Source organism: Ovis aries, chromosome 3, assembly GCF_016772045.2.
Source record: "Ovis aries strain OAR_USU_Benz2616 breed Rambouillet chromosome 3, ARS-UI_Ramb_v3.0, whole genome shotgun sequence".
NCBI lineage: Eukaryota > Metazoa > Chordata > Mammalia > Artiodactyla > Bovidae > Ovis > Ovis aries.
The window spans coordinates 82,594,128-82,616,984 of NC_056056.1; the positions used below are offsets into that span (position 1 = coordinate 82,594,128).

General features: G+C 38.0%; 1 non-coding gene across 1 annotated transcript; it reads right to left on the minus strand.

Moving 5' to 3' along the window:
- Positions 1-20,352: 20,352 nt before the first annotated feature.
- Positions 20,353-20,422, minus strand: TRNAG-UCC (transfer RNA glycine (anticodon UCC)). Its single transcript has one exon. It is a non-coding gene; the product is annotated as a tRNA-Gly (tRNA).
- Between the last annotated feature and the right edge of the window lie 2,435 nt (positions 20,423-22,857).

The following is a 22,857-nucleotide window of genomic DNA, read 5'->3' on the forward strand; positions in this document are numbered from 1 at the left end:
TCATTTTGATTTTTGGTTGTATTTCTCTAATCACTAATGATATTGAACATATTTTTGTGTGTGTTTGCCATCCTTCTGTATATCTTTTTTGCTAAAGTGTCTGTTTAAGCTTTTTGCCCATTTTAAATTGAGTGGACTGTTTCCTTTATGTTGAGTTCTGAGAGTTCTTTATATTTTGGAAAGCTCTTACATTGATATCAATGCAGACAGCGGATTAGGCAAAAATATCTAAAGGCACAGAAAGAAGGGAGGGAGCAGTAATTGATTTTCTACTATGTATGGCTTCTTCTGTTCTGAAATGTTCTTGTACATCTGTTAGTATTTTGGATTCATGCTTATCTCTTGACTCTGAATATCTACTTGAATATTGAACGGCTGACCTGATGAGATGGCTGGATGGCGTCACTGACTCGATGGACGTGAGCCTGCGTGAACCCCAGGAGTTGGTGATGGACAGGGAGGCCTGGCGTGCTGCAGTTCATGGGGTCACAAAGAGTCGGACACGACTGAGTGACTGAACTGAACTGAACTGACCTGACTTACTGGTTTTGATAGACTGCAGCTTAGTAATAGCTTATATACTTGCTTCTCCCAACAACGAGTCAGTTATCACCACTCCCATGTCCCAGCTGAGGAAACGAAAGGGCTCAGAGAGACCAGCACTTGTCCAAGGCCACTTAGATAGGTGAGCTGGAATTGGAACCCAGCAATGTGGTTTCTACACCATTTCCTTTTTCCATGGTCCCGGAACAGATTGAAAAGCAAAATATATTCCATTATCTGCATGTAATCAGTTAGGGAGGGCAGAAACCCTCTGACCAGACCGTACATTAACCATTTACACCATATGTGTATGTGGTATATATTTTGGTGATGGTCTAAGATTCTTGAGTATTTTTGGGTGGGAAACTCAAGACCTGATCTCCAGTATTCAGCTCCAAGCTTACATGAGATCCTCAGTCGTATTTCAACTGTGTGCTAGCTAATAACTCTCTGCTCTTTTACAAGTAGAAATTATTCATATTTTTTTCCGATCAAAAAGTGCCAAAGTAAATTTATTTAATTTTTATTAAAATAGATAGAAAGTTCTGTACAGATTAGTAAAATTATATGTAAAACCAGTTACAGTTTAAAAATAAAATATAGCTGGAACCACAACACAGCCTATTAAATTGGAACATTATTCTAAGCTTGGATGTGAATTACACAAAATGACTTGAGGAAAATCATATTTTCCAAACCTAGCAGATGTTATTATGCCTCTCAAATCCATTTCCATTTTTTTTAACTCCTCTGAATACAAATTTCCCCAACTGGTATTTATGGTCTTTGGAAAGTCATTTAGTTGTTCCCAAGGACAGAGAGGGTATTAGAATCTTTGTAGAGTGGTGTACAAAAGCTAAGTGGAAGAGCTGGGAGATTACCCTCTAGGACTGACCCCTACATTGGGTTAAACCTCCATTCTTTACAGACCAAAGGCAAGTATTTTTCCCTGTCCCTCACTGGAGAATTATGAATTTATAGAGAAGTCTTTACACATGATTATACCATGAAATTTGAAGGAGTGTTAAACTTACTTGGGCTTAGGAAAGCTTTTCTAGGAATATTGCCCTGGCAAAGGTGAAGTATTTTCATCAGATTTATTAGCCAAGAGAGAAAAGCTTACTTTAATGTTCCCACTGGCCCCTTAAGTTATTTCTGTCTATCTGCTGTGGAGGAAAATAATTAAATTATTGATGTTTGTTAGTCCCTATGTGCGACTGCGTTTTCATTTATATTGTTCATACACCCAATGTAAATATTCCAGACTTCAAGTAAATCAGTGACTCAAGACCAAAGATATATTAGTTTGACTAGTGATGCCAATGTTTTCATTCCATCCAAGGAAAGTGGTATGGACTGATTTTTTTTTTTTTTTTTTTGCTGCCAACATTAATCCCAGTGTGATTAAATTCAGAATATGTAAGTATGTATTTCCAGGGCTTGAAAAATTCCCGTGCCTTGGATTTCTTCAGAAATGTAAACCAACCTTTCTTTAATTATCACCCTCTAAACAATATCAAAGGGTAAATACAAAGGTCCAACTATCCCATTACTAGGTCTGTGTGCAGCCTGCCAAATACTCCTGGGGAAATGAGGTGGCCAGGGAGAAGGACTGGCCATCTGTTTTCCTGGAGTCATGCTTTAAATGTGATCTTGAAAAAAAAAAAAGTCTTATCTCTCCATCCCACTTCTATTCTGGGGCCCCTTGTTCTGGGTTCAGTTGAGTCTCATCTGAGAGTCTATACTATGCTGATATCATATAAAATATTATTGGACATTTTGCACTCTCCTCCTTTCCCCAAAAGACTTCATTTTCCAAATATTGGGTGAAAATATTTCCAGATTATATTGAAAGTTATAAAGTGGCTTTAAAAAAAGAATTCTGTTGAAATAAGATTTAAAAAATGTCATTCTGGAAACATTGGCAAACACCTCAATGAAGTTTTAATAAGAACATTCTTTGGTGTTCCCTTAACTGACCAAGCACTTAGAGATGATCCTTCATCTATCTGAGGTATAAGGGAAGGAGCCCAGAGTGTTTGTTTCTACAGATAACCATTCATTTCACTTTGCTACATTGATAAACTTTGCAATAGAACTGCTAAGAAGCAGAGAATCCAGTGATTTGAGATATCTCTAAAGAGAGAAGAAAGTAGTATTGTGTTTTGTATCGTCAAGGAACCACTGATGCAATAATTTAGGACAAATCCTTTCTTGTTCCCTTTGAAGATGGCAGCAAAAAGATATTTCTTAGGGGCACTTACAAAATACTTGAGTGGCTTTGATTTGCAGTGTGAATCTTGGAGATCACACTAACATGAGCAGGGGGAAAGCTTAATGTCCGAGGAAGTTGTTTACTTCTTGGTACTAAAGTAGGTAGTACAACGTGGCACTTCCAGCATTCTTAATAAAGAGCTTCTCCAGTGAATTACAGTGGGAAATCTCTGCTACGTCACCAAAACTTTTAAACTATTTACTCCTTAGACAAACTATAGCAAAGTAGTAAAATAGTTCAAAGGGGGAAACACCCCAAACAGCATGTCTCCTTTAATGAAAATACTTTGGATCTTTTAACGGCAAGACATTGCTGACTCTCTCCTTTTATTACTTAAAAATGCTTTAGGGCTTTCTTTTTTTTTTTTTTTTATGGATAGAAGGGGAAATAGCCACATGTAGTCATTTAGAAAAATTTTATTGGAATATAGTTGATTTACAATGTGGTGTTAGTTTTTGCTATACAGCAATGTGTGTCAGTTATACACATATACGTCTTTTCCATTATATGCCATTATAGAATACTGAGTTCCCTGTGTTATACAGTAGGGCCTTATTAGTTGTCTATTTTATATATAGTAATGTATATATGTCAATCTCAATCTCCTAATTTATCCCATTTCCCCATCCCTGCTTTCCTCTGGGCACCCATAAGTTTGTTTTCTACTCCTATGACCCTACTTCTGTTTTGTAAATAAGTTCATTTGTACCATTGTTTTTAGATTGCACGTATAAGTGATATCATCTGATATTTGTCTTACTTTCCTCAGTATGACAGTCTTTAGATCCATTCATGCTGCTTCAACTGGCATTTTTTGTAATGGCAACTCTAGTCACTTTTGAGGAGAATTAAGGAGCATGGGTCATTCCATAATTTCAAAACAAATATCATGTTATTTAATGCATAAAAGGAACAAGATAATGGGAGAATTAATTACTTGACAAAATGCTTAATTCAATAAAATAAGAGAATTGGCCCCAGGATGAGGTCATGTCCACAATATTGTGGGGCAAGTGGTTCGGGCTCTTTGTTTTTGTCTAGTGTGTCAGGGAATTTACAAGCAAACTGACAGTTTTAGATTTCTGCTCCCCCCACCCCCTGTTCTACTACACAGGCTACACAAATGCCTCACAGTCTTGGTGTCAAATAAAAATGGTCTCACTTGACTTTGGGGGATTGTTAAATAATCTTTCCATACACAGAGAGCTCACACACAGCCCCCAGGCCTGGAATCTCACCAATTTACTTCATCAAAATGTTTTCTTGTTCCTGTTGAGCAAAATAGGGTTTAGCCAGTTTGAAAATAGTTTTGCAGTTGATTTGTAGTGTTTTTCTCATTCTAATGGATTAAGATAAGCACACACATACATTTACTGCATGGATTCTACTCTGACATTACATCATTATTATTGTTATTATTCAGTGTTATTAACATAGTATGTGTGTGTTGTCACCTTAGTTGTGTCTGACTCTTTGCGAGCCTGTGGACTGTAGCCTGCCAGGCTCCTCTGTCTGTGCAGTTCTCCAGGCAAGAATACTGGAGTAAGGAGCCTTTTCCTCCTCCAGGGGATCTTCCAGACCCAGGCATCTAACCTGCATCTCTTATGCCTCCTGCAATGGTAGGTGGGTTCTTCACCACCTACCGTCACCTGGGAAGCCTATTGTTAACCTTGCTGTAGTCAAATGTATACATAGAGGAATTAAGTATTAAAAATGAATTTAGAATTGTAAGAGAACCATTAAGGTGTTGTTTTGGATGCTGCAAGAGAGGCCTTGTATTCTATGGATCACATGGTCCAGTTTCAATTTGGGCTGTATTTCTAATTAAAACAGACTCCTGGGCTTTGTTAAGTTTGAGTTTAGGTTCTGAGCCTGGGTTTGGCTAAATTTTTTTTGGTGACAGCTCTGCTGTAGTCCCTAACATTTGATTTTAGCCACCACTAGCTGTCGTGTGAGCTGGCAATCTCAGCATTGGGACAGTCCCCTGAGACTCCTTGGGTCAGCAACATTTAAATAAATATTTACATAGATATTTCAGATTTCCAACCTGATGTGCCTAACTCACCCTTTCCTCCCAATTTCCTACTACTTTAAATCTGCTCTTTCCTGGCAAAACAAATTTTACGAAGGTAAGTTTCTTTGCTAGGCTTTCAGAAATTTTTACAGAGAATAAAAGTTTAATCAGTTTTGCTCTTTATGAGAAAAATTCCAATAATGGAAATGGCAGATTTCTATTATGTTTTCTACATTTAACAAGAGGAAAGTTCTTAAGCAAGAAGGAACGCAAATGGTTTTTATTAATATTCATACAATATTACTTCCCACTCACAATAAAACACATTAAAATTGAATCAACTAGTTAGCAAAAGCACCTAATGTTAATTCTCCAATCATGTTGTTCATATTTAGATCTTTATTCTGATGTTTCTTTCTTTGTTAGAAGCTATAAAAACACCTGCCTTCCACATCGTGTCTGTGTACAATTTCCACAGCCTAATACCATACAGAACATTAATTCCCATAAATTATAATTAGTTTTTCACGCTTCTTCTGCAATGTTATTGTCTATAATTAATATGCAACATAAATTTAAATGAGTAGAATAGTAAATAAGTTTTAATACTCAAAGTGCTTTAAAATTGGGGCAAAACTTTCTGTATGTGCCTAAAATCTTAGGTCTTCAGTCACTGGCGGATTTTGTAAACTACACCTTTATCAACAATATAGAGACTTCTCATGTAGGATAATCATTCTCAATCAGAGGTAATTTGGCCCCTTTCCCCAGAGGGTAAGTGGCAATGTCTGGAGACCTTTTTGGTTGTTGTGACTGGGAGATGCTACTGGCATCTAGTGAGTGGATGCCAGAGATACTGCTAAACATCTTCAGTGCACAAGCCAGTCCTCTCCCACCCCAACACACATACATACAAACAACAGCACACCAAAACATTATTCAGTCCAAGATGTAAACAGAGTCATGATTGAGAAATCTTCATTTAGGACAATACACAATATAATTTTGTGGATTCATGTTGATGTACAGCAAAACCAATACAATATTGTAAAACAATTAACCTCCAATTAAAATAAATAAATTTATATTAAAAAAACAAACAAAATAAACTGAGCAGCTGAGATATGTTAATTTAAATTACCAAGGAGTCTTAAAATATATTTCTTTGATTTTGGGGACCAAATAAGATATTATTGATTTTAAATGATTTTAAATTTAATGTCTTGTCAGGGAGGAAATTGTAGAATGATGCAGAAAAGAAAAAAAATAGCGGTAGTGTTTTGTTTTCATTAATAGATCAAACTTCAAGTGTAAATTCTCCGAAGGCATTTTGAGTCAGCTTTAGTAGATAACTGGGAGAAAACGTCAGTGTTATTCTGCACGACAGCCTCTTTAAGGCTCTGTTGTAGAGCTATAGCTTAAGAGAAACAGTATTGTAATGTTGTTTCTTGGAATAGGAGTAGTTGTCAATACTGAAAAGTTTATTTGATTAAGTCTTACTCATCCTAAGAGTATTTCAGATTTCCTCTCCTTCCCCAAATCAAATTAATGGATAGCTTTTTCCCCTAGAACTCTTAAAGAGCAAAGTATTTTAAAATTTCTTGTTTTATATAATCATTAACAATAGATATAATTGTACTTTTTAAAATATAAATTTATTTATCTTAATTGGAGGCTAATTACTTTACAATATTGTATTGGTTTTGCCATACATCAACATGAATCCGCCACGGGTGTACACGTGTTCCCCATCCTGAACCCCTCTCCCACCTCCCTCCCCATACCATCCCTCTGGGTCATCCCAGTGCACCATCCCCAAGCATCCTGTATCCTGCATCCAACCTGGACTGGTGACTGATTTCTTATATGATATTATACATGTTTCCATGCCATTCTCCCAAATCATCCCACCCTCTCCCTCTCCCACAGAGTCCAAAAGACTGTTCTATACATCTGTGTCTCTTTTGCTGTCTTGCATACAGGGTTATCATTACCATCTTTCTAAATTCCATATATATGCGTTAGTAGTACTTTTAAACAGCCCTGGTGAAGTTTGAGATAAATGCTCCTCAGATATAGAATATTAAAACTCAGTTTACTCACAAGCAAAACTAATTTCATAGAATATATGCTGCATGGAGGCAGGGACCTCCACTACCATGAAATTAGCTCTGGTTCCCAATACCTGGAATAATTCATTGTTGTTGTTCAGTCGCTAAATTGTAGCGGTCTTTGTTGTAAGGTCTTTGCGACCTTACGGGTTGCAGCACACCAGGCTTCCCAGTCCTTTACCATCTCCCGGAGTTTGCTCAAACTCATGTCTGTTGATCTGGTGATGCTATACAACTATCTCATCCTCTGTCAGCCTCTTCTCCTCTTGCCTTCAATCTTTCCTAGCATCAGGATAAGATGGATTCAGGAAATATTAGTGAAATTCGCACACATAATCTAGTTGTGCCAGTCTGTGGATGATTCCGTAACGTGCCTGTGTTTAAGCATTAAAACTTACACTCAGAAGAGACTACTTAGAATGAGAAGCTGTATCAAAGAGTCTGCAGATTTAGTTATATTCAAAAAGCCTGGAATAAGCAAGTCTAGGGTAGTGGCTTCCCTAATGCCAAAAATTTTTAAGTGCTTGTGGCTCATATTTGCTGTTGAGACCACTTTTTCTCGCTTCCTATCCCAGAAATGTTGTGAGGATTGTACACTGTAGACATTACTGCAGTCACAGTGAATGACAGAACTTACCCTCCTTTTGCCTCCTATCCCATATACTGTAGAGTGACAGCTGCTACCAACACGACATTTACTTACACAAAACAGTTTCACTTAAACTAGAAATATTCTGATTTGTTCAAAGATATTTTATCCATTTTAACATTTATTCCTTTGGCTCTTTTAAAAGTTTTCTTTATGTATTCACTTTTGAAGTGCATTTAATCATATTTTTCCAACTATAACTCAGAGTGGCATACGAGCCATTAGAACTTTCTTGGATACTTCATCTGAAATGAGTGAATGGACAATATCTTCACTCCCGAAATTATAACTTCTGCCTAAGAACTGATGATTCCCACCTCTTAACTCTATTCCAGGCCTCTCAAGCAGCTCCCATGCTACTTCTCTAACTTTATACCGGAAGACTCTATTTGGATCTCCACTGGTTTCCAGTTAAACTTGCTTTAAAGTAGACTCACTATATTTCCCCTCCCAGAGCTTATTTTCTGTTTATATTTCACTTAAATAAATAGATTTTCTGTTTCTATCCATGACAAAATCTGAAAAATCTTAATTCAGCCTTGTTTCTCAGCATATTACAATTCAATCTTTAACAAACAGATTAAGTTTTTCATGACTCATGTTTATGTTCTACAGTTGATTATTCATGTCACCTGGTTAGCAACTGGCCATTTAAAATAAAAGTAAGAAAACACTTACTGTCTGTAAAAAGATCCCTTAGACCTTTCACATCGATTTATGAATCTTTATTGCTAAGACAATGGCACGCTGCTCCAGTACTCTTGCCTGGAAAATCCCATGGACGGAGGAGCCTGGTAGGCTGCAGTCCATGGGGTTGCTAAGAGTCGGACACGACTGAGCGACTTCACTTTCACTTTTCACTTTCATGCACTGGAGAAGGACATGGCAACCCACTCCAGTATTCTTGCCTGGAGAATCCCAGGGATGGGGGAGCCTGGTGGGCTGTCGTCTATAGGGTCGCACAGAGTCAGATACGACTGAAGCGACTTAACAGCAGCAGCAGCAGCATTGCTGGTATGAAGAAAGTTATATGAAAGCTAACATTCTGGAAAGCTACTTTTAGTTAAAAATCCAATAGGACAAAATATCATCAATAATAATACTTAACATTGGCCCAGGGTGGTTTCCCACTAAATCTGAATTACAATATACTCTCAGGGTTATGGTGAAAACCGTAGTCTAGTCCACTTTACACATTTGGAAAGGCAAGTACATAAAGACTGTTCTTTTTATGAGTCATACAATAAATTGAAAGGAAGAATTAGGATTCAGTTCATATTTATATATTTCCAGTTCAGTATCTCCTCTAAATCCTATTGCTTTCCATCTTTGAAAAATTGTACTTAGTGGGAATTTGGGATTAATTTTGTTTTTATTTTGTCCTTTGAATATACCCTGCTCCTTGTCTCAAAGCCTTTGTACATGATATTTTCCTGCTTGAAAATTGCTCTGCTTTCTCCCAGCTTTATTTCCCTTTAGCTAATTAAATGCCTTCATTTTCAGATCCCAAGCCCAGTATCTTTTCTTCAAGGAAGACTTCACTTACATCCCTTAGTAACTCAAATGCTTGCTATAAATATCTGTATTTTTTTTTTCCAAACATGTTACAGTAAGTATTCTGTTTTTCAGTCTCTCTGTCTGTGTTTGTGTGTGTGTATGTGTGTGTGTGTGTGATTATTTGTTTAATGATTTTGTTTCCTCCTTAGACTATAAGCATTATAAGAGCAAAACTTGTGTTGATTTTGTTCTCCATTGTGTTTGCAGGGGGAAGGATGTCTAGTACATATTAGAAATATAACTGTATAAGGGAATATAATGCTTGAAAAAAGTAAGATGATATGTTAAAGGAAATTGTATTTAAATTGTGTAAGAAAAATAAATAGAAAAAATACAAGGAGAGAGTGTTTGTTATGGGCAGAAATTAGCTTCTAAAAGTCCTGAGACCAAAAAAGGAACTCCATGAACCCACTGAAATTTTCTTAAACCTGGAGATAGTTCTATAAGCTGCTTTCTATTATTTACTTACATTATTAGCAACAGTAAATGTTAGTGTGCTTACCATAAATTTTACCATCTTATATCTGCCTAAAGATTTTGATCACTAATTACTAAATAATGGGTTCATTTGGGGTGCCCTGTCTAAATGAGGCATTTTATGGAGACAAGAGTAGACACTTCTTCAGCATAAAGTTGTTCTCTGTGATTTATTTTATGGTTGAAATCTTTTATTAAACATCTTCTCTGGGAATGGACACCATATGCTAGAAAAAAGTGAGCAGAGAAGGTCAAAAAAGGATTTTTAAAAATGCTAATAAACTATTTACTGTGATTTACTTGCCCTTTCAGTCCCATATAGTTTCATATTGTTTTTAATTTCCATCAATGAAATTTTCTTCAAAAAGTGTAATTTATTTCCCTAGTTGACCAGAGTAGAATTCTTCAATGAGTGTTTATTATGTGCCAGGTACTTACTAGGTCATGCTGATAATAGTAAGATAAGATACATCCTTACCCTTCAGAGAGATGGCAGACTCTGAGAGCTAACTGTTATGGGGAGGAAATTTCTCTTTCCTCTGGATCTGAATCTGAACGATGTTAACTAGGAGCTGTTGGGGTCTCCCTTGGCTAGCCTGAGGAATAAACTATGGCAGCAGGATGGGTTTTGAGACAGAGAGGTGTCATGTGGGTATTATGAGGGCGCAGAGGAAGAGGACTAGCCTTACAATGATTCTGGTTATGTTTCCCAAGGAAAATGAGACTTAAGCTTATTCTAGAATAAGCAACAAGAGTTTACCATGTGAAGAAGGAAGAACTGGCATCTTAGAAAGAGGAAAAATTATGGGCAGAAGGACAGAGGAAAGAAAGACTTTTGAGGAGAGGCGTATATATTTCTTCAGGAGGAGCAGGGACCTTGGGAAGCATCTTGAATATCTTCATAGGATAGCTGACTTTTATTCTGAAGGTGGCAAACATCATTTGAAGAATTTTAAATAGAGAGTGGTGATTGATTATAGACAATTTGATAAGATTCAAGAAGGAGTGTAGAATAATTCTTTAGATTCTGATCTGGGCAAGACAAAGAATTTAGAAGGAAGAATAGGTCTGACAGGTAGGTAATTAATTGGTTTTTCTCATTAAACTAAAGCTGTAGCATGTCCAAGTGGAATTGTGAAATGAGTAGTTGGATTAAAGGATTTGGAGGCCAGGAAAGCATTTAGGGCTACAAACAGACAAATATTTACAAATGGATGATTATAAAGGTGGTAGTTGAAAGCAGAGGTATGACTACAATATTCTTAGCACACACGGGGAGAAGGGAAACGATCCCCTATTTGTCTTGTGTTGAAAGTATTTTGGTTTTGCCATCCAGCATTCATTCATCTTACCCTTTCAAAGAATACCCCATGTTTCTTTGGGTTACTACCTCTATCTAGCTTTTATCGATTGACACTGATAGTGTGATTGGCTGTGGGTCGCTGTTTACGTAGGCACCAGTCAGTTGGCATATTCCATTCCTCTGGCCTCAGTAACTGATTCATTGGTGGGCATGTGACTGAAAATAGGCTATTAACAGTAAGAAACAGGATGCATTTGAGCTGTTGTGTGCATGCGTGCTCAGTCTCTTCAGTTGTATCTGACTCTTTGCGGCCCTGTGGACTGTAGCCTGCCAGGCTTCTCTGTCCATGGCATTCTCCAGGCAAGAATACTGGAGAATCGTTGCTTGCCTTTCTCCAGGGGATCTTCCCGACCCAGGGATTGAACCCAGGTCTCCTACATTACAGGCAGATTCTTTACTCCTGAGACATTAGGGAAACCCTATTTAATCTGGTGAGGGGAAGAAATTTCTCTTTTCTTCTGAACTTGAATCTGGAAGCTGTTAACTAGGAGCTGTTGGGGGCTACCTTGAATAGCCTGAAAATAAAACCAACACCAAAGAATCCAGAGGAGATTAGAGATGGAGAAGAACAGTCATGACAAAAACCTCCCTACCCTGCTGTACTTAAAAAGTACTTAAGTTCCATTAGCAAAAAATCGAAAACATTGTTAATGAGAGTTAGGAGATGCTGCATGATCTTGTCCCCAGCTGTCTCACCAGCCTCATTTTTCCCTCATGTCCTTGTAATGTGCCACGTTCCTTTCCATATGGGGTCTTTCCATATGCTATTTCTCCATTTAGAGCTTTATCTTTCTCTCTTTGCCTAGTAAGTACCCTCTATTCCAGAGACCCGAGAGCCAGTGCCCCAGGAAAGAAGGCCTCTCCTGACCAGCATATGTCCAGTTGGGGTTATTTATATGCAGGCTTTCCTGGTAGCTCAAATGGTAAAGAATCTGCCTGCAATGCAGGAGACTTGGGTTTGATCCCTGGGTTGGGAAAATCCCCTGGAGAAGGGAATGACTACTCACTCCAGTATTCTTGAGGAGCCTGGGCAGGTTACAGTCCATGGGGTTGCAAAGAATCAGACATGACTGAGCGACTAACACTTTCACTTTTCTTATTTTAGACCAGGAGTGGTAAATGTTTTTCTATAAGGTAGATGCTTGTGTTCAGCTGTGTCCAACTCTTTGCAACCCTTTGGACTGTAACCTACCATGCTTCTCTGTCCATGGGATTTTTCAGGCAGGGATACTGGAGTGGTTTGCCATGTCCTTGTCCAGGGGATCTTCCCAATCCAGGGATTGAATCTACATCTTCTGCACCTCCTGCATTGCAGGCAGATTCTTTACCCACTGAGCCACTGGGGAAGTCCACTTTTCTAAAGACCTATTTTAAGCTTTATAAGCCATGTGGTCACCGTCACAACTACTCAGCTCTGTTGCTGTGGTTGAAAGCAACCATATACAGTACGTAAATGAAGAGACATAACTGTATTTCAATACAATTTTATTTACAAATACCGTCAGTGGCCATATGTAGCCCACAAGCCACAGTTTCCTGAGCTGTGAAAACTCTGATCCTGGATTGCAATTTAATATTCACCATGGTAATTATTTGATTAATGTTCATGTCTCCCTCCAGATACTAATCTCCATGAAATCAGGGACTATGTGTTTTTGCTCAGCACCATATAAGAAGTATGGTGTCTAGTATACAGTACAGCTTTGTGCATGTTGAATTTGTATGTTTAAATCATTAGAGGAGAAGGAGGCCATGAAGAAGACTGAGAAGGAATGAGCTGGAGTAAGTTGTAGAATATAGATGAAATGGAATTCTGAAATTTTTAAGGAGAAAGTTTAATGGAAAAATTCCTGTTTGGAAACTAGGGAGATATGGATTAGCCCTGAGAAAATACTTTTATTGCAGTAGTGGGGTGGGGAGGGACAATCAAGAGTCAGCTTATTTTTAAAGACAAGAAGGTGGGAAATATAGACAAGTATTTTGTGAAGTTGACTGTGAAGGGAAGGAGTAGGAGTTACAGCCAGAGGGAGATTTAAGCCACTTAAATGAAACCAACATTTCTAGAATAAAACAGGGCAATATTTTTTTGACACTACAGTATGTAAAAAAGGTCTTAAATAGAACATAAAATCACTAAACATGAAGGAAAATTATAACTTGGACTCCATTAAAATGAAACACTTCTCTTTCTCAAAGGACACTATTTAGAGTATTTAAAGAAAAGTTACAGTATAGAAGATCTTTTATATAGGTATAATATAATTCAGAAAACTAAGATCATGGCATCTGGTCCTATCACTTCGTGACAAATAGATGGGAAAACAATGGAAATAGTGACAGACTTTATTTTTTTTGGCTCCAAAATCACTGCAGATTGTGACTGTAGACATGAAATTAAAAGACGCTTGCTCCTTGGAAGAAAAGTTATGACCAACCTAGAGAGCATATTCAAAAGCAGAGACATTACTTTGCCAACAACTGTCCATCTAGTCAAAGCTATGGTTTTTCCAGTAATCATGTATGGATGTGAGAGTTGGACTATAAAGAAAGCTGGGCGCCAAAGAATTGATGCTTTTGAACTGTGGTGTTTGAGAGTCTCTTGTACAGCGAGGAGATCCAACCAGTCCATCCTAAAGGAAATCAGTCCTAAATATTCATTAGAAGGACTGATGCTGAAGCTGAAACTCCAACACTTTGGCCACCTGATTCGAAGAACTGACTCATTTGAAAAGACCCTGATGTTGGGAAAGATCGAAGGCAGGAGAAGGGGATGACCGAGGATGAGATGGTTGGATGGCATCACCGACTCAATAGACATGAGTTTGAGTAAACTCAGGAGTTGGTGATGGATAGGAGGCCTGGTGTGCTGCAGTCCATGGGGTTACAAAGAGTCAGACATGACTGAGTGACTGAACTGAACTAAATGTAATAATATATACTATGTATATATATATTATGTATTATAAATTATATATGAATTTATATACAAAATATAACTATTATATATACATGCATATATGTGTATATATATGAAAGGGATGGAGAGAGAGGGACATTGGGAGAAATATATCTACAGTATGTAAAGAGAAATAGGAAGCAGGCACCCCAGAGAGAATCATGGACAAAATATTTGAACAGATCCTTCATATCTGAATGATCAATTAGCCTGGGAAAAGTTGGTCAATCTCATTACTTGTCAGGTAAATGTAAATTAAAACTGTAATTAGATATCTCTACGCCTGTGCCAGAATAACCACCATTACATACAAAGCTGAAAATACCAAGTTTTGGAGAGGACGTGGAACAACTGGATCTCTCGTATATTGCTAGTGGGAGCGTAACTAAATCCACTTACTTTGGAAAACTGACACTGTCCACTAACCTGAATGTGTGCACACTGTTATACAGAAATGCTGCTCTCAGGTCTCTATCCCCCCAAATGGATGTATATGTCAGCCAAGAGTGTTCCTGGTAGCCCTATTTTACAGTTCCTACTAGAAATAAATCTGTCACGTATGGAATACATTATAGATTATTCCTATAGTAGGATACTATACTGACTCATTTGAAAGAACTGACTTTCAAACTGACTCATTTGAAGAACTGACTCATTTGAAAAGACCCTGATGCTGGGAAAGATTGAAGGCAGGAGGAGAAGGCGATGACAGAGGATGAGATGGTTGGATGGCATCACCAACTCAGTGGACATAAGTTTGAGTAAACTCTGGGAGTTGGTGATGGACAGGGAGGCCTGGCATGCTGCAGCCCATGGGGTCACAGAGTCAGACATGGCTGAGCAACTGAACTGAGGATACTATACAGCAATGAGAATTAATGGGCAAAGCTACATGCATGCAACAACATGGATATTTTTCATAAGCACAGTATTGATTCAAGAAACCAGATACAAGAGAGAATATATAGATTAATTCACTTTAGAGAGAATTGTAAAATAGGCAAAATTAACCAATTGTGTTAGGGGTCAGCATAGTGGTTATCTTTTGGAGAGGGAATCCCTGGTGGGGCAAAAATGAAGGTTTCTAGGGTGTTGGTAACCTTCTACTTATTGATCTGGATGGTGTTTACACAAGTGCATTCACTCTGAAAATTCCTTTTATGATTTGTGCACTTTTCTCTATATCCTATTTCAGTAAACAAGTTTATTAAGCAGATGAATGCTTAGAGTTGTTTGCTACCATTTGTATGTTGATTGGAAAGGGCCAATGACAGGGAGGGAGAGGAGGAATTTGACGGGATGCAGCCCAGAGGAGGTGAGTATGATGAGGCGGGGGCATAGGTGTTTTTAATTAGACAGAAGGTCTCCTTTCCTTTCCTTTACATCTTTTATCCTAAACTTCTCTTACTTGTCTGTCTCTCCCATCTTCACTCTTTTGGGTAGTTCAAATTTGTCTAAAGAATTGCAAAGAATTGCCTTAATGTGAAATTCTTAGAAGCGTTGAGGCTGTTTTTTAAAAAGGTTTTCCAATGGTTTTGTTCTTGGTTAGACCATCCTTGGGCTTCGCTGGTAGCTCAGCTGGTAAAGAATCCTCCTGCAAGGCAGGAGACCCCGGTTCCATTCCTGGGTCAGAAAGATCCCCTGGAGAAGGGATAGGCTACCCACTCCAGTATTCTTGGGTTTCCCTGGTGGCGTAGCTGGTAAAGAATCCACCTACAATGTGGGAGACCTGGGTTTGATCCCTGGGTTGCAAAGATCCCCTGGAGGAGGGCATGGCAACCCACTCCAGTATTCTTGCCTGGAGAATTGCATGAACAGAGGAGCCTGGTTGGTCTACAGTCCATGGGGTCACAAAGAGTTGGACACAACTGAGTGACTAAGCACAGCATAGCATACAGACCATACTTACATTGATTAGGAACTAAGACAGATTGTGTTTTCTTCTTCTCTTCATTCTGTGCATATGAGAATAAAAATTTGATTGGGCGCTCTGGTGTAGGCACTTATAATAGGATCAAGTACAGAATAGAAATACTCTGTATGAAATTAAAAAATAATAAGGCCCCAATGTATACTAAAAGCAATTTATTACATTCTAACAACTTGATTATCTCCTTTGGAAAGGGTGAACACTTCTGCCTACTTCTTTTCCGTTACTGCCCAGATTTGCCTGAAGTGACTTACCACTTTACAGTTGCAACTGAATTAATCTTATAATTGTTTTGGTTTTCCACCTGGCTGAAGTCATGGGGACTTTCTTTCAGAATTGGGCCAAATTAGGCAGAATTTCTTTGGAATAACTATACATCATGGTATACAGAACATTTAAGGACTAGATTTGCAGAGGAAATGAAAGAAACTTCTTGGGAATTAGAACTCTGTCGTTTGAGCTTTCTGAAATTTTTTGACTGGCACAGTATCCCTGCATTTGATCATATCGGGGTGATCTCTTTTCTTTAAGGGCTTTATGAGTAGTCTTCCTTTCCAATCTGTTATCTCTTGACTACTGGAGAGTGAGGCTGTGCAGATCATTTCACAGAGCCTTTGTAACCAAGTCACTGCAGATTAAACAGGAAAGAAAAGAGTTTCCTGATGTATTCCAATTGTCATGGCTCCTAGATTTGTTTAATAATGACACAAATTGTCTTTATATTGTTTCTTTCTCTCATCAAGGGAACCACTTTTTCCCCCTTTTTTTCCTTTCTGGTAAAACACAAGATAAACCTAGCCACATGTATGCAGGACAAATCCTACAACGTATGAGGTCTAGTTTAAGTTCTATATCTACATGAATGCTTCCAACATTGCTACAAACCTTAACTATCTTTTTTTGTGAATATGTAAAGTGTATACACACTCCACCTGCAAGTCATTGGCTAACAATATAACTTTATCACATGTACTTGTCTGATATTTCCAACTGGATTAAAGCTCTCTGAAGATAAAAATCATGCATTACGTTTCTGATTTGTAAACTCTGTAAATGGTTTCTGTTTTTTCATGACATCTTAAAAAATAAGTACAAGAACCCTATTAATATTAAGAAAGAAACCTACATTCTCAAGTCAATTTCATCCAGTTTTAGAATTAGGCATTTTTATAATAACTCACTACTTTTTTGGAATCCATAAGAAAAATGAATTGGTAAGCAAGAGTTGGAATGCAGAACTCAACTTCAGTCAAGATGAAAATAAAGAGAAGTAGGGAGTTATGAGTAGCTTGGCTATTTATGTTTGAAAAAATTTTTTTCTTCAGTTATTTGGAACATAGCCACACACATCTGCTTATGTGCCAGAATTTGGGTTTACACCTTTGGTGTGATGGAACTAATTTTACTAAAAATATCTTGACTCAACAATTTTATAACTTTAAAACCAAATGTTACTTTTATGAGTTCTAGCCATTTCCTTTTTTTCCCCCAAAGCATTAGAACTAAGAAAACACAATTGCAGCTAACCATCAATGGGAGCTGTTTGTTATAATGACAAGTGACAGTTGTTTATAATTAAATCATTCATTTCCGTGGGAAAAAAAAAATAAGGCTTTGTGCAGAAAACATCAATACCAAAGTACAAACAGTTTTCAGCTTTTCTAAGCACCAGTTTCATTTTTTTAAATTGAGCTTTACTTTTGAGTATACAACTTTGTTTTTATTTTTGGGGTTTTGATTTTCTTAAGTCCTATGAGTGGTCCAGGATACATTTAGCAGAGCACACATATTTGATTAGATACTGGTGAGATCAATCAATGTCATGACGACAAAATACAGCAATTATCCCAGTCTGGCATTACAAAGATGTTTTCTAAGGCCACAGGAAAGATCAGAGCAGGACAGAGTGGCAACCAAAGGTCTCCATGTAGAATAGGGGAATTGATGTGGGGTGTTAGGGAGTCAGGCTGAGATGGCAGAGCTCAGCAGCAGCAGGTATATGATGACTCACTTGAGAACACTGAGGTGTCATGTCTCAATTCCCAAGCCTCCTCCTGCCTCATGCTCTTGTTCATGTTCCATAGTTTTTTGTTCAGTCCTATTCCACACCCTAGTTGGCCAAGAACTGTAACAATTTCAATCACTTCCGATTTTCTTTACAAAATTTCTTCTTAATTGAAGGATAATTATAATGTTGCACTGGTTTCTGCCATACATCAACATGAATCAGTCATAGGTACACATATGTCCCCTCCCTCTTGAACCTCCCTCTCACCTCCCACACCTTCCCACTCCTCTAGGTTGTTACAGAGACTTGGTTTGAGTCCCCTGAGTCATGCAGCAAATTCCCATTGGTTATTATTTATTTTGCATGTGTCCATGTGTTTGTTTCCATGCTACTCTCTCCGTTTGTCCCACCCTCTCCTTCCTCTCCCCCTTTCCTGGGTCCATAAATCCATAAGTCTATGAGGTGGATGAATCTAGAGCCTATTATACGGAGTGAAGTAAGTCAGAAAGAGAAAAACATCATATATTAATGCATCTCTCTATATATGGAATCTACAAAGATGGTACTGATGAACCTATTTTCAGGGCAGTAATGGAGACACAGACATAGAGGAAAAAAAATTATTTTTGTCTCTGGGTTTCTGTTCCAATTAATCCTTTCTCTTCTTTTGCTTTGTCTCTGGTATTGAATGCATCCGGTGTTTGTTACTTTCCTGATTTCTGCAGAATTGGATCTCAGTTTCTAATTCAACCTCAAGGACCAGTAAGTCATTCTTTATGTAGAATTTTTAGAAACATTATTGATCTAATTTTTACAAGGTTTCTGCTTCTTGACTAATTTGTGCCTTGAGCACTACTTCCTTGTAAATCCACAGAGCCTGAAAATCCACAAAATAACCCAATGGATGGAGTACTGTAGGTTCAACTGTGGTAGCAGTAAGTAATTCATAATGTGTGCATGGAAACTGGAGAGAGAGAATTGCAGGAAACCCTGGACAGAGGTGTGATAATGGGTTATGTGCTTATGAAAATTACATCTGAGAAAGTAACAGAATTGGAGGACTATAGGGGCTCAGATGACTTTAGAGGCCTAATTCTTTGGCTGTGGGAGAGGAAAGATTAAAAGGAAGGAAAGGGAGAAATATGCTACTGAGGGGCAGATTTTTTTCCTCTCCAATAGAGAACTGATCAGCCTGTAGAACTGATCAATCAGCAAGCCAGATTAACAGTGCACAGAGGTAGGACAGCTACAGGATGTGGCCTCTGCAGGTTTTGGTGCAACTGCCCAGACTTTCATTAGGAAGCTGACAATTCAGTGTTCATGGGGCCAGTTCTATCATATTTGTTTCTGGTAAATAAATAGTACATTGCATTTTTGTTTATTTTGACAAACATGCACTAAACACCTATGATGGGCTAGGCCTATGGCATATACTAAGGACAGAAGAGAGAAACGAAGAAATGATAAATAAGAAAGGGAACAAGGGGGAGTTCCCTGGTGGTCTAGTGGTTAGGATTCAGTGTCTTCACTGCTGTGGCTTGGGTTCAATCCCTGGTCAGGGAACTCCCTCAGGCCTCATGGTGTGGCCAGAATAAAAAGAGGGTGGGGGAGGAAGGTAGAAAAGATGGAAAGAAGGGGGAATAGAATTAGTTCCTTGGTTCCTGTCCTCAGGGAATGTATCTTCTCATAAATTTTGCCATCACTCTTAGGTTGTATTAATAAAATACTAAGTTAGAGTGACGTCACACTATCGTAAATATAAATATTATAGGTTACTTTAAGTGGATGGTCCAGCAACTCTCACTTTCTCAAAACTGTGTATGCTGATCCAGAGATAGCTGAGTGATTGCTTCAGCTTAGCTGTTTCATCTTACATTTGGACACATTTGCATTTTATATCTTACACATTTATAAATGTGCCCTTATGATGACAGCTCTAGTTTTTCTTTTCCTTTCTTCAACATTATCAGATATTTGATACATGGTTTTCGGCACTGCAGATTTTGGTCAGATGGTCACATGGGTATGAAAGAAGTCAGATCAGTGGCATCTGTCATTTTCATGGGCTGAGGTAGGCCTGGGACAGAGACAGAGTCTGTGAAGTTAAAGATAAAAAAACTTGCTTAAGATAGAAGTTAGGAGGCCCCGAGTAGGAGGATATATGGGGTTTTCAGAAATTGAGAACTAAAGCCTATAGCTGGAACAAAGTTTCTCTACTCCACATTTAAATTTTGGGGTACCCATCAGCTGTCAGGCTATCCACTTTCCTACAAGGATGGCTAAGAAATGCCTCTTCATCAGAGGTAGGCCCTTTCAGCCTGGCTCTGCCCCTTTGAGTTCATGAGTTCATGTAAAACAAAGGCTGGAAGTGAGCTGGTTATACCTTTTGCAGAGAGTGATTCTTCATGCAGAGAATCACTTTTTTTTTTTTTTTTTTCTGTCCATGCAGTGTGGCTTATGGGATCTTATTTCAGCAACTGGGGATTGAACCCAGGCCCTCAGCAGTGGAAGTGCTGCGTCCTAACCACTGGACCACCAAAGAAGTCCTAGAGAAGATACTTCTTTCATTCTCCTTTCTATGGGAGTTGAAAGGTATCCAACTGGTGGTTGTCTCTCAAGGCAAAGGAAGGGAATCACAGAGTTTGGGCAAGTCTATTAGACTGGTAAAATGACCTCCAGTGTCCTGTAGAATCTCTGCCAGGCAGCTAAGCTTGCTGATCTGCCCTGATATTGCTGAAATCAGGCACAGAGCTCTGAGATGCTTGGCATCCTGGTATGGTGCCTTAAGTTCTCGGTCCCTAGAGTTAGGGAGAATGGACTTATCGATATCTTTAGGCTTCTGAGTTGTGGGTTATAGTGGTATATGGGCCTTGGCTTATAAGTTTGCTGGGCTCTGCTATATTTAGGAGGAAAAGCTCATGTGCCAAAAGACTGCTGCTTAAACCAAACACAAAATAAGAAGAGGAATAGCCTTGCCATAGGCAGCACATAGAAAAATACCTTTCTTTCTCCCTTTTTCCTATAGTATCAATGATAATCTCAATGAAAAGGTCAGGGACTGAAGACTAGGGTAGTTCTGGTTTAAAATATTCTCACCTACAGTGTTTAAAGGATTTTTCCTAATTTTTTCTAATTGTGAGAGTAATATTTTAAATGAGCAGAATAGAGTGTTAACAATGAAAATGGAACTGCTTTAAAAAGTGCATGATAAAAAATTTGAAAAAGAGTCAGATTAGTATGTCATGATGAATCTCATTGCTCAGAGAAAAGGGGAACTCAAGACAGCATGTTGGTTACAGTTATTGGCAAAAATAAAGTTGTTTTATATTTATACCACATGACTTGATATTGCTCAGTTTCAGTAGTTAAGAGTTCTGCTCAGTGAGCCCTGCAGGAGGTGGATAGCCAACAACTGGTGCTATTTGGAATCTTTCATCCTTGGCTTGTGAGTTTTAATGATTGACTTTGGGAAAATAGGATATACTTCACTAAGAATTACACATTATCTTATCACATTAAAAATACGCTAGTTGAAAACATGAGGGACAGGCATCCTACTTGGTAGGGACACACTGAGAGTTTTCTTTTTGTTGCTACGTGTAAGTAAAGATGCCGTTAAAACTTTCCTTCAGAAGTTTATTGAAAGCATTAGGCAGCAGAGGAAAAGATTCAAAAGATAAAAAGATTGGAAAGGAAGATACAAAATTGTCATTATTCATAGATGACATGCTAATATATTATTTCAGTAATAGTCTAGCAAGTTTCCTGAATACTAATTAATGGATAAAAATAATGGACTTTTCTATACATTAGTAATTATAGATAGAGAATGATGCCATTTAAATAGCTTTAAAAATAGCAAATGGGAATTCCAAATTCCTGTAAGGTTATGGTATTTAACCACCTAAATCTGAACTTCTCTCTGTATTTTCTAGAAATATTTAAGGTTAAAAACAGGAAGAAAAATGCACTCTTAATTCACACCTACAGCATAATCAGGAGAAAGAGAAATCTACAAACTGACTTGAGCTTGTAACTGGGAAAATAAATATTTAAAACCATCAGAGGCACCTCTAGATCCCAATCTAGGACAGAGTCAAGTAGAGGATATGTAGAAACAGGAGGGAGGCAGGTGTTAGCAGGAGTGAAGCACAGATCAAATCACTCTCTGAACAAAGGGTTCCACGCTCAGTGTGAATGCTGAAAATCGATGTGAATCCTAGTGTAGGAGGGTACCAGTTACTAGGGAATCAAAAGGAAGAGGCTTGAAAGTTTATGTGACCAGCAGTGACCAACGTGACAAGGCATCTATTCTGGGGAACTGGAGGCAGTTTGGAAGGAAGAAGTTTTTCTTTGAAGGCTGATTCGTGAGGGAAATTAAAGGAACAAGCAAGATATAAACATTACTTATTAAGAATATTGCTAAGTATGAAACATCTGCCAAAGGTACATCTATTGGGAAAGCTCAATTTTTCAATACCAACCAAACACTAAGAAGACATTAATCCACCTAAAACCTTCAGTTCAATCTCTTCCCATGGAGAAACACCTGTTATTTATGGTTCAGGAAAGTCCAAAACATTGAAAACTGAACAGAAAATGACAGGCAACACCTACCCAAAGCTAATTTAAGAGGGAAATTAGAAGTGACAGATCAAAGGTTTTCACACTGTAAAAACGTTTCTTAACCTCCCGCACTGCTAGAAAAACAACTAGGAAGTAGAGGACAACTGAAACACGTCTCAACATTCATTAAATACCATTAAACAAGTATTTTCACATGTGAAAGAACACTTGGAATCAGAAATTCAGAAACCTAGAATGGAGAAAAACAACAGCATAAAAGGAGAAGAAAAGAAAAAAAGAGGAAGATGTGAGACAAAAGTTGATCAAATAACCTCAGGGGGAACTGTTGAGAAAAATATTTTTAATAATCATTTCAGAGACAAAGACAAAATTATAGCCTACTCTAGG